The following is a 17161-nucleotide window of genomic DNA, read 5'->3' as shown; positions in this document are numbered from 1 at the left end:
ACCTCAGCCATAACGCTGAGGAAGCTCAGGAGGTCAGCAGTACTGCTGCTGAACCATCCATCGGTCTGCTCTTCCTGTCAGAGGGACAGCTCATGAAGGGCGCGCTCTATGCCATACTCTTTGTAAGTTCTGGTTCTGGCCTTGATCTTTTGTTTTTCAAGGCGTCTTTTTAAAAATCCGCTCGTGTTAGTACATTCTGTCCTCTAGGAGGACAGTTGTATATTGCAGTTGAGAGATACTTTGCTATAATCTCTGTTTGTTCCTCCTTGTGCTCCTCCTTATGCTCCTCCTGCTTTCCCAGTGTGGGCTCTCCTCAGGAGTGTAACAGTCCCGTTAAGGCACCCGGGACTGAGATTTGATTTTTTTGCATCCCACATTTTTGGATTATCTACCACTTTGTGTTCAATACAGATGTGAACTATTTTCGTAAACTATGGATCATTGTTTGAGTCTGAAATGCCATGCAGTTTGCAGGGTAAGCAGAAGAAAGTGGCTTCTGTATTTAGATTCAATCAACCACTGGAGCAATCACAAATTTTCTTAGGAGACAGCAATTTTCTGAGTGCTAAGTCAGTTTCCACAGTCTTAGCTGTTTAAGAAAGTTGTGTCACATCTTCTGAATCTGTAACAAAGACTTGGTGGTATCCAGAAAACTAGGCCTAGCTGCCAATATTTCCATTTTCTCCTGTTTTTTTGACCTCTTCTGCCATGAAATGTCAATTCTCTGACCCTTTGTTGGCTGGAATTTAGCAAATGCAGAAACAGGGAAAGAACGGCTGGTAGTAAAGTTAACGACACTTTAAAACTTAGAAGAAGCTGGAATTTTGTGCTATTAGAAAATATTTCTGTCAGTTTAAACTTAACTGCTACAGTTTGTCTACACTGAGGTGCGACACTGGGTGCTCGGTTCAGCGCTCGGGTGTAGTTTTGTCCTGAACCTGGTTCTGGGTTCTCGTCCTCGGACAGATCCTCTGCGCAGCTCATCTGGGTTCTGTTTTTCTCTTTGCTCTTAAAATGAGCACGGTAACAACTGACAATATTTAACCTTTTTTATATTTTAGCCGTATATACTGGTTATACAAGTACGGAGGTTAAAAATAATCCTTCTAAATAGAACACTTACACTGGTATAAAACCACTGTTTCCACCTAATGGCTGTAGATATTGTGTGTCATAGCTAGGCCTACAGCAACAATAAATAACAGTCCTTACCATGGAGATGCTAATGCTTACTATATGGGTTGAAAGTCTCTCATGTAAGATGTTATTGAAACATAAAGTATGAGTGATTTTTATGTTGGGTTGAAGGATACGCTCAGTTTTTAAATGAAGAATTGATGGGGAAAGAGTGAACTAGGAGAGGATGTGAATTATCCGGACGGAATGCCTACGGTTTTTACAGGCTTTCTGTAGGACTTCGCATAAATGACTTACAGCCTGGTAGGTCAAATGCCTGAGCATCTTTTTTGTCTCTGGGACAGTGTTGCATCAGACATCTCAGTTTCTCATCTGAAAACTGGGCATTTTGTCTTTCTCTCAACCTCTGTAGCAGGAGTTCTGTGGGGCAGGAGTTCCTCTTACTGCATGTATGTACCGCACCAGCAAAATGAGGCCTTGTCTCGCTGGGGCCTTTTAGCGGACTCTTATGCATAAAAATTACAGAGCCTTGAGTGTTTGTAAGTGTATCACCAGTGGAGGCAGCAGTCAGTAGCACTGTGGTCCTAGCACTCTAAAATCTGTGAGCCAAGCTCTGAATAAGACACTGTTGGTGTTCCCGAAACACAACCTGACTCCTAGAAGGAAGCAGTCCGTTTAAGTAATCTGCAGTGCTGGATGCTGCTAGAGAAAAATATTTTTAAATGTTTTAGAAATCTGCTTGCCAGGCTGTACATTTGCAGTGAAATTGAGGTAAAGCTGTATTCTGTCTTTCTAGGTTGCTCTGTGAGAAATTGGCAAAACTCCTATGTAATTCACCTCACTTTTACTTTTGTGACAAACTTGAAACTCAGGACAGGTTCAGACCTACTGGCAGGACGAGGCCAGACTTGTGGGCTTTGCGGATTGCACAAGATCTCATCCAGGAGCCCCAAACACTGGGAGGATGGGCAGGACTGAGGCCTGTGTCCCCACGTCACTGCGATCTCTGCAGCTGTAGCTGGCACATCACTCCTAGCAAAGGAACAAAGAAGCAAATTACCCAGGCACAGGGTGCTTGCTGGCTGCTATAGCCTATTCCTCCTGTATCTTATATTCCAAGAGCTAGATTGCTTTTCAGAGAGGATGTAGTAAAAACAAAATATAAAAACGTAACTTCCTGGTGGTGAGACATTAACAAGGTACCTCATTTAAACCACAAAAATATACTGTAACCCTTGGTTTTGTCAGAGCCCTGGATGCACTAATGAGCCTTAATTGCCCTGACCAGCCTCACCTGGGGGCTCCACCCACACATCTGCCCTTGGGCCCAGGTGCCTCATTTAAGCGCAGCCTGAGGGCCTCAGTCTCTGTCTGGGCTGCATTGGGGAGTGCATGCTCTGACTCCCTTCCGAAGGTGATGTTTGGCTTTCCTGGACCTGGCTTCTTGGCTTGCCTGATGCTCGCGGGGCAGTTGCTGGGACGTGTTTCCATCACAGCCCTGCTCTGCTTGCGGGGCTTGGACGTGGTGGGTTTGTGCCCTGCAGATGAGAGCCCTGTCTGCTTTGTGGCAGCCCTCGCTTCCCATCCCTTGGGGAACAGCTCTGCTTTTGCTGTCCCTGGCAGGTTTGTAGCTATCTAACTTCTGTCTGCCTTTATGTGATCCCTTTTGGTGAATGAGGAGCTCAACAGGGCAGTCTTGATGCTGTCCTGACCAGCTTCAAACGTGTGTGGCTTTGTCTTTGTTATGGGTGTGATACTTGAACCTTCAGAGGGGTGACGCTTAAAGTGTCCCTGATTGTGGGGTGTTGGTTAGAGGTCAGGTTCATGCAATATATGCAGCTGAAACTTTGAAGAGAGAGGGTTATCCCTAAACAAGAGCTGTTTTACTGTCCAAATCTGTATTCTGCTTGGTGAAGAGGGGTTGTCCCTCATTTGCACAGTGGCATCTGTTGAATGTTGGTGTTCTCTGGGAGGCAGGTCTCCAGGCCAGCACAGGAGAAATGGGGACAAACCTATTTGACACCTGTGTCTTACCTCTGCTTGTTTGGCCTGTCTGTTCAGGCTGTGAACTTTTCTGAATCGGGACCAGTCTCTCCCTGGGTTTTTTCTGTTGCTCCTGGCTGCTTTTTGGGGAAAACAGTTAGGGCTCTTAGTCACAAATGTAATGATAAGTGACTGCAGTGGCCTAAAAATTGCGTTTACTGATAGTATGACAAATTAGGTGTGTATGTATGCAAAGTGTGAGAGTTTTCAGGACCCATATTTATTGCTGCTACTACTATAATATGCTAGTTTTGTAAAAACCAGATTTTTCTTTTCAGGGAACACCTATCTTCGTTGATATTTTAAAATTGTTTTGGAGAGGTCAAAGTGCTGCTTAAAACGTTCAGAAGGGTGGTTGAATGGCAGTATTTCAGCTTAAACTGACTTTCACTTTGAAATTCAGAATCGTTATGGCTTAAAACATTAATAGAAACTTATTTTGAGGATACTGAACTCTTGAGTTGTTGACTCTGATTTCTCTCCAGTTTCATGTTTTGTGCTCTCTCTCAATTTGGAATATGGAAACTTCTAGATAATTCTTTTTTGGGCAGGAAAGACATAAATGCTGGATCTGCTGGAACTGTATGATCTGGTAAGAATAAAGTAGGACTGTACTTCTAAAGAGTGTGTTATTTTTCCAACTAATGATACGCTATAATTATGAAGGACAAAATTTTGTGAATTTTAAGAGGTTTTAGAAGAATTAGGTTCTAGAAACCCAAGGTGGGCAAATTTGAAAGACTTGGGTGTGTATGCATGTTTGAAAGTACTTATGCATGAAGCTTACTCTTTCTTCCAGCAAAGTCAGTAAGAACAGAATAAAACTTATTGTATAAATTCTTCAGCAAGTCACTTCCTATAAACCCAAAGCACATACTTATGCTTGGTTTAAAAAAAAAAAAAAAACAACAACAAAAACCAAACAACAACAACAAACACCAAAAAACCTTCTTTCAAAAGCTCTGCCTTTCTCCTCCTGTTTCTATGTGCGCGACAGTTATGACTTTGCTTTTTAGATGCTTTATCTCTACGTGTCTTTTTATATGACGTAACTGTGTAACTTGGCGGACCGAAGGGCTGAGCTGACTCTACTGGGAACCACATTGTCCTGGGGTAGGCTTTCAGCAACTGTGAAATTCCACTGTGCCAGTGGAATGGGTTTCACTAGCTGAGCATCTTCCTTTCAAACCCTAAAGTCTCTAGACTAATCAATTTTAGACTCAGGACAAGCTGTGTGCGTGGGTTTGCGTGTGCCCCTGGATAATCTGTATTTGTAACCCTTCCAATAACAGTAGCTGGCAGACAGGAAGCTTGCTGTGTTCTGTCTGATGTGTTTCAATATCCTCAGCTCCTTGCTGTCGCCTGCTGTGAAAGTTCCTCTCTGCACAAGTAAATACGCAGACAAAAAAAACCAATTTTTGTAACATATGCTGGTCAATTGAACTAATTTTGCCCTGAAAAGTCAAATGTCCGAAAGGGACACATTGTTTTTGATCTATTCTGTCAGCATGCAATAAAATGCTTTGTCCAGATTTATTTGAATATTTTGAGTTGCCTAGAGCAGATTTTTTTTTTTTTTTTAACATTGCTTATAGCAAGAAATCTAGTTTCTGGAGCCTTTAAAATGTTTTCAATAATTCCTCTGTTAGAAGGGTTGATATAAATAGACAATCAACCTAGGAGTGTAGGATTGGCAGGAAGCTCCAGGGGCATGTTCTATTCCCCTGCCATTGGAAGGAAAACATCATCCATTTTATAAACTGATCAAGGTTTCTTGGAAAATTGAGGCTTAGGGCCCAGTAGCCCAATGGAAGGCTGACATTTAGAAAGCTTATTTCCAGCCTAAATGTGTTTATGATTAATTTATAAACATTAGTTCTTGGGCTGGCATTGTCCCTTAGCTGAAATTATTAATTTCTTCTTTCTCTCTTTTTTTGTGTGTGTTTGGTTGTGTGATTTTGGGTTTTTTTTGTGTTTTTTTTCTTTGAACTGCTGTACTTAGCAGCACTTCATAAATTGCCCTTGTAAAACAGTTTTACATTATGCCTTACTTGATCTTGCTTCTGCTGAAAGAGGAGATGCTTGCTTTTACCTCGGATGCACATTCCTGCTGCTTCCTTTGTCCAGTCTAGCCACACTGCAGCAGCAGAGTGAGCTGTATCAGCTCGTGACCTTGCTCATGCAACACAAGGGAGACAGTGGGACTGGGGCAAGTGGGACTGCCCTTATGATAGCAAGCTGTTCTTAGATCATATTTTGAAACTGCAGTCTCGGCTGTAATTTTGCTGGCTAACCAAGCAAAGGCTTGGTTTTATTTCACCTGCCTTTCAGGTATTTGGTTTTTTTGTTGTTGTGTTCATCCCAGAGCCCTTCTTTGTGCTGACTCAGTTGAAATTCATCCATCCTGAACTTGGTGAGCAGAGCTGTCTGCAGTGTTTCAGAGGCAGTCTTACCAGTGTCTTGTACAGTGCCACAAAAACTACCCTCTTTCTCCTGGGAATGCTTCAACAAATTCATCCTATGATCATACTTGCCTCTGTCACAGAAGGTAACCTTCCGCTTTGGGCAGCACCGATGCATGAGGCATGACCTTTATTTCCCCTTACTGCTCAGGGGATCCTATGATTCAGGGCTCCTTGGAGCTTTTACAGCATTACGTGAACCAGCCTGCTTACTGCTGCAAGATTTGCTTTGCTAAAATATTGGTGCTTCCAGAAAAGCTAGAGCAGAGGAAAACCTTGAGTAAGGGAGCAGATGAATTGTTAATCTACAGAGGGTAAAATCCTGGCAGTACTTTCACTGACTTAATAGGGTAAGGAGTCAATAAAGATAATTTGTCCTTTCACACAATGTCTGGCTGACTAAATCGGGACCTTACATAAAATCTGATGTCTAATAACTGTTGAACATGTGATTCATCCCTAATTTCAGTATGAAAATAGGAAAACAGTGGGGAGAGAAAAGGAGTGGGAAGTAGGAAACGCACAACCTCCACAGTGCATCTTATACATGATTTAATTTCAGTCAGGCCTGTGTTTCACCTTGGTGAAAGAAAAAGCTTAACCACTGCATCCCGTGTTGTAAGGAGCTAGGTGATGTGTGAAATAAATCTGACCTGAAGAAACAAGAAAGGGGATGCAGGCTCCTGCCATAAATAACTAATTAAAGGCTATAATCTTGCATCTGACAGGAGTGACAGCTGCCTAATCGGATGTTAAAAATATCCCTGACAGCCTTTGAAAAGTACATGTTTTCATGGTGGTGAGATAACTGGTACTTTGGCCTTTGTACAGGATACAAGAAACCAGGGACTACTGTCTGAGCTAATGTCTGAATGTATAATGGCTGCTTCCTCTTGCTGCACAGGCTCCGCATCCCCAGCTTCTGACTCATGCCGAGGTCCTGGATTTTCAACAGAAAGCCAGCTCCTTTCTGCACTTCTTCAGAATTATATCCTGACTTTGCAGAAGGCTTGTTTTCAGGGTAGCTTCTTTTTGTGATGTTATTTTCTTTTTATTTAATCGGGAAGCAGTAAAGCTGGTCTACAGATCAGTGGTGATCTTGAAGCATAATTGTATGTTACAGCCCCTTGTACAATTTGCACAATCCAGAGCAGAAGACTTTTTGCCTTTGTGATTGCCTGTTAGTGCCAGCAGCCCAAATTTGCCTTTCAAAAAGAGGATAGAGAACAGAAGTAAGGTGTGTATGAGGGGGGAGGACCCCGCCAAAGCCAAGCCACAGACACCTTAATGTTTTTCGTCCTTTCTGCCTCGCAGTAAGTTGCTGGTATAATTTTTTTTCTTCACAATCCAGCAGATGGTGTTAGATGGCTATTTAATGACTCGCATGGGACTAAAAGATCTTGTTGGTGATAAAGCTAAAAGGATGCAAGAAAGAACAGTTTTGCAGGGATGTTCAGTGAATCTGAAAGTTGCGATAGGCTCCTGTTTTAAGCATCTGTGCGTATGCTTTCAGCTTACTACTAGTAGGGGGTGGGGAGCTTCACAGCTGTAGTACTCGATTTAAATTGAGACTTCTGTGACATCTACATACTTCTTCCTCCAAGGGTTTAGGTGTGTTTGAGTCCAATGGAGAAGAATGAATATAACCACCGACCCGCACTGAACACTTTGGGGTTGGGAGGCGTATAACTTATTTTTTGCTACTTGTTTTTAATTGCATTTCCTCTTTGCGTGCACCTGAAAGGGAGAGTGAAGCAGTACAATTCTCTGCTGTGCACTGCTGTGACAAAAGTGTCTCCTAAATCACACTGTCCACACAAAGGAAACAAGTGAGATGGAATGAATAAAATGTGAGCTCAGCAGGCTGTATGCTGTCCAGTCAGGCTAAAATATGACATCTATCTCTGACTGCTTTCTGTTAGCTGGGTGTGAAGTGGTTAATACTAGTGGGGAAAATCAAGTGGGTGGGGAAAATCAGCTTGCAGTGGGTGTGTGTGGGGTGTGGGTGTCTTGGGGGGGGGTGTGTCTGTCTCTCTGGCTATAACTTATTACTGTTTAGGAAAGATCGTGGGGTCATTGTGGATATTTCATAGAGTGTCTGGTTAGTGCACGGCAGATAGAAAGGTAGGAATTGTAGGGAAAGATAAATACTCAAAGATCCATTCTATTACCGTGTAAGTCAATGGAATAACCCACCTCTTCGCTACTGTAGCCTGTTCTAATAACTCTATCTCAAAGAGTTTATAGAAGAGCTAGAAAAAAATATGGAAATAGGCAACAAGAATAGTCAAAGGCATGGACTCACTACTACATGGAGAGGACATAAGTAGTTTGACTCTACCCTGGAAGAGAAGTGGCTGGGGCAGGATATGGGAGAGCGCTATAAATTATATGGTAAAGATCAGCGGGGAAAGACTATTGCTGTTTATTGAAAGCAATTGGAGCAATGCCCTAAAAGTTTGTTTTTGTTTTGTTTTGTTTTTTTTTAAACCTGCTGGTTCCTGTAGTGCATAATAAAACTGTGGAGCTTGTTCTTACCTGACTTTCTTTTTTTTTTTTTTACTTTTTTTGTGGAAGTTGGAGAAATAAATTAATCCAGAATAGGTTGGACAAATTTAGAAGACCTGTTGTTGGCTGTAACACATGACCGTATGAATGCAGGCTCTGGCAATATACCATGAGAAAGGTCAGCCTAAACATTACCTTTTCAGTCTTTTGCCAAGCTTAGTTCTTTGCTGGCAGTTCCTGGTAGGTCACCAATAGATCTGTCCAGTAGTTACTCCAGGTGGCTACTGGAAACGGGATTACAGACTTGTAAAAGTCTTCCTTTCCTGTGAGGAGATGATGCATATTCAAGTGATGGATTTCAGTGGTGGAGGTCTATAGGTATGCTACTGTAGGCCTACAGGTAGGCTAAGGTACCCTGTCGTTCAGAGAGCTGCTTCTAAAACTCGGTCTAAATCTGCTTCTGCCTTTTAAGCAGCTTTCATTCTGGATCCCAGGGCTGGGTTCAAGTATGCTGGTAAGATTGACCTTAACATCAAACAGTTAACAGACTGACATGGGAAATCATGAGCAGAACAGCCTTGACATGCCAGTCAAGGGCATAATTTATACAGTCCCAGGAAATTTGTTTTATAAAGTGACAGCTTTTAGTGATGGGATAATGTATTCTACTTGGTAGACTTGTTCCTGAGCAGTCACTAAAAATAGCAAGCACTAGGGTATACAAATGTCCTGGGTAGAGGCACAGAAAATGAGTGAAAGGTAGAGCAGTATGACTTTTCTGTTAATAGACTGCAGGACTGAAGTTTTTTGGGAAGGTTTTTTTCTGGTGTGGGTTTTTTTTTTTAAGAGTTATCCCTCTGACAGGATGGGAGCTGGTTTCTGTCCTGTAGTCCATGAGAAATAGTGCATAAATCCACACCCAGTAATGAGAATAATATATACTATGATATTTAATCTTAGAGCATCCCAAAGCAGTTTACAGATGACTAACCACAAAGGGAGCCTTATCAATATCTGATCTGGGAAGCTGAGTCATCCTTAAGTGTGACTAGCCCTTCCGTAGGATGCTAACTGGAAATCATGTGTCTGTTCTGGCCTGTGGAGCGGGGGGAAAAAAACAAACCCACAACCTCCAAAACAAATGCCTTCACCCCCTCCCTGCCCCCCCAGAAGCCCTATTTCCTGGTATTCCTGGCCAGCTTGTAGTATCCTTTATAAGAGGGAGGGCTGTGATCTTGCCTCATGCCCTGAGTTTTCAGGGGGGATGGCTTTCCCTAAGAAAGGCCATATCTTTTCTTTTGTTGGTTTGCTCAAGAAACAGTAAAGAAAAAGAGCATGTAAGGAAAGGCTTCTGGCTAGTGCATCTCAAAGCCCTTGCTGGTTTGAAGGGGGATGTTGTGGCTAGTAATACTGCTTTGAAGTCTGATATACATGCAATTCTGCATTGCAGATCTGATGTAGATGAGCTGGCTGAGTATGTAATATACTGTGCTTGGGCATTAAAGCTGCGTCCTTAGGCTTGCTTAGCTCTCAGTTACTTTTTAAAAATCTCTTCATTGCTTTCATCCCTTCTGGTTCATGTCCATAGATGCAGTCCCTGGTGGAAATGGACTCATCCTTGCATTTGCAATACTGTAATTCTCTTAAGATACTGTTTTTTGTTTTGTGTGGTTTTTTTTTTTCTTTATTCTGCTAGTGTCAGTTTAGCTTATCAGCTTCTGAGGCAGCTGTATGTGTCCCCATCCTATGTGGGCTGAAGGGGGGCAGAGGCTTTCAAAATGGTCCTTGGCAGCCAAGAAGGTGCAAGTTCATAAATAACTGTTGCTGTGGTAACATATCAGTGCTGTCCCTGGGCTGAGTTTTCACTGGTAGGTGCTAATATTTGAAATTATTAACCTGGACTGGGAGCTGTGTTGGTGGCAGAGAATGGCAAAATGGGATTAACCACTTGAGGTGTGTTAAGCAAAGATATCCAGTACTTCCCTAGATGGCTCTGAAGGTTGTTGGAAGGAATAATACAGCATTTAGGGGGTTTTGGCTCTTCAGTGGCCCACACAGAAAGTGTGGGTATGTGAGTGCAGTAGTGGACAAAGCCCACAGGCTCTCCTTCGCCTTCTTATTGACAGTCTTAGCAAAAAGTCCAAGGACTGATATAAGAAATTGGCATGCTTCAGATATGTTTAAAATCCTCCTTTCCTTGCCAATGACCACTAACCAGGCAGTGTTGGGAATCTAGGCTGGTACCATGCATTCTGAGGCAAAGTCGTCAAAATCTTTGGGGTGGTTTTCAGTAACACTGAACTTGTGCTAAGGACTGCGAATGGAAGTGTTGCTCAGGAATCTAAATATCTTCTTCTTCCAGTTATGCTTCTTAAAAACGATTTGCTCTATATTTAGAGGCTATCGAGGAAGATTAAAAACATTATTTCATGTATAAATATTCTCTCTGGACTGGAAGAACAGCATGCATTATTCAGCTGGCCTGTATGCTCTGTTTGTTTGTGTTTTGGTATTCATTCTCAAATAAAACTGAGTTAGACTAACTTCATTGTATTTACATTCAGTTTTAATTCTGGTGCACATTCACTAATTCCCTGCCCTTATGTCATCTTCCCGGCATGAAGAAAGGTGTTTTTTTTTTCCCCACCAAATTTTTCCTGTGTGGGTTGTTTTTCTTGTTTGTTTGTTTTGTTGTTTGGTTTTTTTTTCTCTCTCCATATGAAAAGATGTTTGTTACTTCTATTCATAATGCAGCTCTGGAGCTTGAGAGGTCCCTTCTTTTTCTAAAAGGTTTCCTATTTTCAGAATGAATGAAGTAATATAACCTTCTGTTACTATATGAAGTATCTTTTTTTTCTTGGTGATAGCTGTAGATTTCATGGGTTATAAGCTTGGATTTAAGAAAAAAAACCTTTTTTTAAATAATCTCTCTTCTCACTGCTACTCCATCCTTTCTCACATAAAATATTTTTTGTTAATATAAAATACAATTATTTCTTCTGGACTTCTTGATGATGTCTTAAAATATTTACTCCTCTTGTAGTGTGCATGCAATATCACATCAGTGCACCTCAAATGACCAGATTTTTCCTGGTGACTCAGTACGGGGCTTTCAGAAGTTCCAGATATGGCAATTGCTATATGACATTGGATCCTATTCTGTTTTTATGAGCTGTTGATCTGTGAACTTCTGGCACCAGCAGCTTTCACTTGAAGAATTTTACTCTTTTTCCTGTATCTCCTTATGGTACATGTCTTGAACTTAATATAACCTCTTATTTTCTATAGTAAAGCAGTGTTCCTATCTGTTTTCAGGGATGAAGGAAACTGCTTGTCTGCCAAAGGTGTAAAATAACTGCAATACCTCAGTAGCTTCATAGTGGTTTGGTGTCTGAGAACTGACGACTGGTGGTTGTTTGCAAACACTGGCAGTGTAACACTGCAGAGCTCCCGTATGACCATTACTGAAAAGTACATTAATTTTGAAGGTGTATTTAGGTCAAGCTGTGGTCTCACAATATAGTTCTTGAATTGTTTATTGGCTCCATATTTGAGCCAAAGTCTGATCTGGAAAGATTGGAGTAGGTGGGGATTACCTTTCCTGCAAGTCTATGATGCAGTCTGCCTGTTCTGCAAAACTTTCTGAACTTTGACCAGGTCAGAAAACCTGTTGTTGTGATAATTTGCTTGTGGCTACCTTCAAATGTTAGCATCAGCTAACGGATCTTCACCCGGTCGTCAACAGGATGAGGAGAAAAGTGCTAATAACCATTTTTACCAATGCTACAGAAAGCTGAAGTATTTCTTCCCCCGTCCCTCATCTGAGGCAAAAGGATGCAGCTTCGTTCTAGAAATCAGAAAGGCAGCTAACAGAAGGAAGGCTTCTCACCACTGAAATCATGTCCCTGTGGCAAGGGTGTGTAAGGTTTAGCCTTTGAGACTTAAGCTCTGCAGTGTTCCTTCAGTTCTGCCCTCAGGCTTGGAGTTATCTGGCAACATGTTAAAGGAATTTAAACCATGAAATGAAATTTCAGTGAATGGCAAAATGCCTGATGAATTCAGGAAGGGAGCCAGCATTCACTTTGTCCTTCCCTGATCTCTTATCACAAACAAGAAAGTACTGTTGACAGCTAGAGATTGCTCCAGTGTGAGTATAAAGTCCCATACTCCACCCTCCTCTCCCTCCCAGCTGTGGAAGAGAATATTGCAGAACACACTGAATTTGCAGATAGCTAACTAGTTCCCTACTCCTCATTTGGCACCTGTTGGGAGGCCTGGGGTAAGGAGCCTACAGGGCCATGTGAATTACTGTTCCTTGCAGGGAAGATTTCACCCAGGGACTTGGGTAAATAACTTCCATTTCATTTAGCTGTTTGAGTTTTTTTTCTGCCCAGGTAGACTGAAACAAGGGGGACTCAGAGTGGATATAAGGAAGAACCTTTTTCCTGGGAGAACAGTCAGGCAGAAGAAGAGGTTTCCCAGCAGGGTTGTGGTGGCTCTCATCCTTGGAAGTTTTGATGACCTGACTGGATAAAGCCCTGAGCATCCTTGTTGGGCCTCAAAGCAGATTGTGCCTTGAGCAGTAGATTGGACTAGGAACCTCCTAAGGTCTCTTCCAACCTGCATAATCCTATGAGCACAAATCTCCCCTAAGCCCTAGGCAGTGCAGTCATGTTTGGTGCAAGCCTGTATGGACAAACAAGGTCCCAAATTCTTAGCGTTGCCCACCCATACAGGTTCAGTGAAGGTTTTAGATGATCTCCTCCTGGGATGTAGTCTTACTATTGTAAGGTAATAAAGGTATTGCAGGGTGTTGTGGGGTTTTTTTTTTTGTGTGTTTTTTTTTTTTAAATCCCATGGGAATAGCTGGAGTGCATCAGCATGCACTTGGTCTAGAATGAACTATTCTCAGTGTGTTTTCCTGATCCTCACTGGTAACTTCTTGCCTCTGACAGACTTTCAGTTTTTGTCTACTTCCTAGCAGAACAGTAGCAGTCTAATTAGAGTGTTAGAATTTGTAGCAGTCTTACTGTAATTCCCTGTGTGATATTCAAAGCAACATAAATGACATTACAAAAAGGTGCATGTACTGATGACTAAGTTTGTGTGCAAAAGGAGCTAAGATCAGCAATAATATTAAAACCATACCAGTGTACTTCTGCTGGAAAACTCTCCTTTGTAGGGGAGCCTGATGACTATCGTACTCCTGAGTTTGATCTGAAAGAGCCCATTAGGCTTAAGCTATCCATGGTCAGCAAAATAGTCCAGCACCTTCAGATGAGATCCAAAAAGCTCAGAAGCTCATGTTGTCTCTTTAGCTATTCATGCTGATGTGCTGGACATGAAAGCCCAAATTATGTTTTGTGTTTTGCAAGTCTTTCCCAGTCACTTCTGCTTTCTTCTTGCTCTGACCCCCTTGCTGGGTGGCTGAAGGGTCTGCTGCCATCCCTGCCCTCTGATGACTGCTCTAGCTCAGGGATCCTCAGCCTTTCCTGTATCACAGCCATCTTTTCACATGTTCACCCCTCCAGACCTGCAGGTACTATCTGCCTTTTGCTTACAGGACCCTCAGGGGACACTTTTTCACCTTTGTGGCTTCTCTGCTCTGCCTGTGGGACAGGCAGCTACAATGAGGCTTAGGCCGTGGCCCTTTACAAAAGTAGCTGCATTCCTTGACTTCCAGCAGTGTATTCCTTATGCTCTGCTGGTATGCAACCTCAGAGCAGGTTGATTGGTTTTTGTTCTGAAAGTGTCACTGAGCTTGTGTACAAGATGGGGTGGAATGCTTTGCTGAAAGCATTCTCATGGTGGGAACGCAGAAATTTTAATCCTTCCTGTTGCTGTTTCTTGCCTTGCTGCTCTGCGTGGCTTGTTTTCATAATTTGATTACTGCACGATGCTGGAGAAGGAAAGAAAGAGAACACTGTTCCTATTAGAGTTGCAACAGTTGGGAGATGGTCAGCAAGCAAGCCACAATCTACATGGTCAAAACCAAAAACTTTTTGAAAGATGATAGCAAAGATTGTTTTTGAAGGTATGGCTTCTCTGCACAAAACCAATTTTAAATATAATGAGTCATGGTCTTGTTCTTACACGGTGGTATGATATCTATAGGTAAAGAAGAGAAATGAAAAGAACATCCTACCATTCCCAAAAACAAACGCATAGGAAAAAAGAACAGCTTTTTTTCCCCTCCACCCTTTCACAAACAAATGCCTAAATGTTGTGCCTATGCTGATGCTTGAAGATCAAGGCCAGTCTGGGAGGTAAACTGTAAGGCAAACTGCCTCCTGCTGAAAAGGCAGGCACGCCTACTGGATTGCTTCAAAGACTTCAAAAAAAGGGGTGTGTGTGGAAGCCTTTTATGTCTTAGCGTCAAGTTGCTATCAGGTTGCTGTTGTGCTCTTAAGTTAGCCTGTTGTGCCAGTGCAGAAGTTCCTGTTGGAGAGGACTTGCACTTGGATGCAAGGTAATTGTCCTTGCTTCAGATGATAGATTTGGAGGAAAACCTGGTAGGTAAGGGATTTGTAAGCCATTCAGGCCTTTATATGCCCATGTGACTTCTTCTCTTCTTCCCGTCTAGGGAAACTGAGTCAAAAGAGGAGCTTCAAGACAGAGAGCCTGCTACACCAGTGTTCTCTGTTCAGTCCCTGAATGGCCCCTGAGTAGCACCTCAAGTGTGTTAAAGGCTCCGGCTGATGTAAATAGATAACAGAAATGAGAGCTGTGTGAGAGGTCTAAGGTCTAATGCTCTTGGTTCATATGTATCTGCTATCTGAGCACACAGCTGATGGGGATCAACATCATAAATTAGCATGGCAAACATGAGCCTTGTCTCTTTGCTTGCAGCACAAATGCTGCCCCGGCTGACTTTCTTTTTTTGTCTCACTGGAACTGTTGCCTTATCTGTAGCTTTCACATTCCTGTAGCTAATCTCAGAGGAGTGGATGTCGAGGCCATTCATTTCATTGACCCAACCGGGTCAGGCTCCTACCAGCAGCCATTTTAAGCTGCCTTCAGGGGCTAAGTTAATTAATTCATGATGTAAAAAGGAGAAGAGGTGAAAACAAAGGATATCGGACAAACTTTATTGAAAGTATTTAGTGGGATCTGTGATAGCCACATACAGAGTAGACAAAGACTCAGACTTCCTTGTCTCATCAGAGGTAATCTAACATCCACTGGATTTACCCCAGAAGGATGGTGGAGAAGCCTTAACTCTGATGGGTGTTGTTTCAGGACTCTAGTATTGCTTAGCAACAAGAGAGTTTCAGCTCTCTTCAACCCTATCTTTGCACTTGAAAAGTGGTGAATAGAGTATTTCCGAGATGAAATTACTTGTTTGGGGTCATTCTGTCAAGGTTGGAGGTAAGGGTAGGGCCTAGAAACCGTAACTCTTTGGCTAGCTCTGGATCCGTGCACTGGGCTGTGCGAGCCCCTGCTTTAGAGTGTGCGTTTAAATTATGGAGCATCTGACATTAGCCTACAACGTTCAACATCAATGTCTAGGATGGGATGTTATGTTTTATTTATAGGTATTGCTTAGTGGTAATGGTAGCAGGGTTTTTTGTTAACCACACCTGTCTGGAAGCGGTATGCAGGTTGAATAAAACCAAGTGTTTGCTGTCTCTGCCCTTCGGTCCCAACTGCTTTCTTCCTTCTTCTTTAAGTCCCAAGACTAGTGCATTAAAAATGCAAATGCTCTTTGACAGGAGTTTCTGTGACTTTGTTGCATTATCTGTGCAGCCCCTGGTTTCAGGGGACCTTCACGCAGACAGAGTTGATCGGCAGCAGGAGGAGGAAAATAGCCGTTGCCATGGCAACCGGTGATGACTCATCCCGGGTAGCAGCAGCAAAAAGCTGTGAGGCTGCAGTAATTTTCCAGATGCTTAATCCAGCTCTGGATTCTTTATTTCTCTCGCTGACAGGCAGAAATCCTCCTCTGCCTTTCTTCGCTCAGAGAGCCATGCAGCCTGCAGCCGTACGTGATGCAGAGTAGTCCTTTGTGGTGCTTACCCAGAATGGTGTCACAGAGACGTCTGAGTAATGCAGATGAGCTACTCTACGGATTGAACTGTAGCCCCCAAAGGCAGTAAAAATAGAACTGTAAACTGCCCATCTGCAAAAATACCCCAGTGTGTCACTGACTGCACTCAATTCCTATCTACCAACTAGCATCACGTTTACTGTAACTCCAGCTCTGATATATTAAATCAGTTCATCTTGTTCCTTCTCAGTAACGAGGCTGTGCCTGTGCTGCACACAGAATGTGCTAAAAGGAGAAAAGTGAACTGCATTCAGCATGTGCATTTCCATGAATTAGCTTCTCTTTTCTATGACCTACTAGTTTTTGTGCATGAATTTAAGTCTGCATGTGATGAAATAGAGGAGGTTAAGAGGCCTATCCAGGAAAAGGGCAGGAAAAGAAGCGATACCTTCCATGTCACTCAGGAGATGCCTACCTTGCAGTTTTCCTGCAATGACTGCATTGTAATACAGGCATCACCCCATTTGGGGCACTGTTATAAAAGTCCAAGTAGTTATTTACTTGCTCTGGTGGCGATGCGGGGTTCTTCGTGATTGCAGTATGATGCTGAAAAAGCCAAGTGTAACTAGATGAAAGGTAGCTTCAGCTTGTTTACATGAGGAAGGTAAACATTTCCCTGTTGGGTGGGAGGAGCAATTAGCACAGGGTGAGAGTGGAATTTGGTTTCCCTGTTCAAGTGAGTTCATCCAGCTGTGGGGGACGCAAACCTGCTCTGTGGCATGGGGAGAAGGAAGAACTTGGGGGAAAACAGGAAAAACAGTGACAGAGCCCTGTGTTTGTTTTGGGAGAGGGGAAAAAAGTACTGATTGCCAGCTGCTGTCTTGTGCAATCCCTGGAAGGCAGATGGCTTTCTGCTGGTGAATCAAGTGAGACCATCAGCTCCTTCTCCCACAATGCAGTCTCTTGCTTGCAAGTCCTCATTAAAGTTTTGGCAGGGTATGCAGCTGAAATGAGCCGCTGCATT

The sequence above is a fragment of the Nipponia nippon genome, unplaced genomic scaffold, assembly GCF_047370975.1.
Source record: "Nipponia nippon isolate SJK-2023a ecotype South Korea unplaced genomic scaffold, ASM4737097v1 scaffold_2, whole genome shotgun sequence".
In the NCBI taxonomy this organism is placed as follows: domain Eukaryota; kingdom Metazoa; phylum Chordata; class Aves; order Pelecaniformes; family Threskiornithidae; genus Nipponia; species Nipponia nippon.
Note: the sequence above shows the minus strand (reverse complement) of the source record.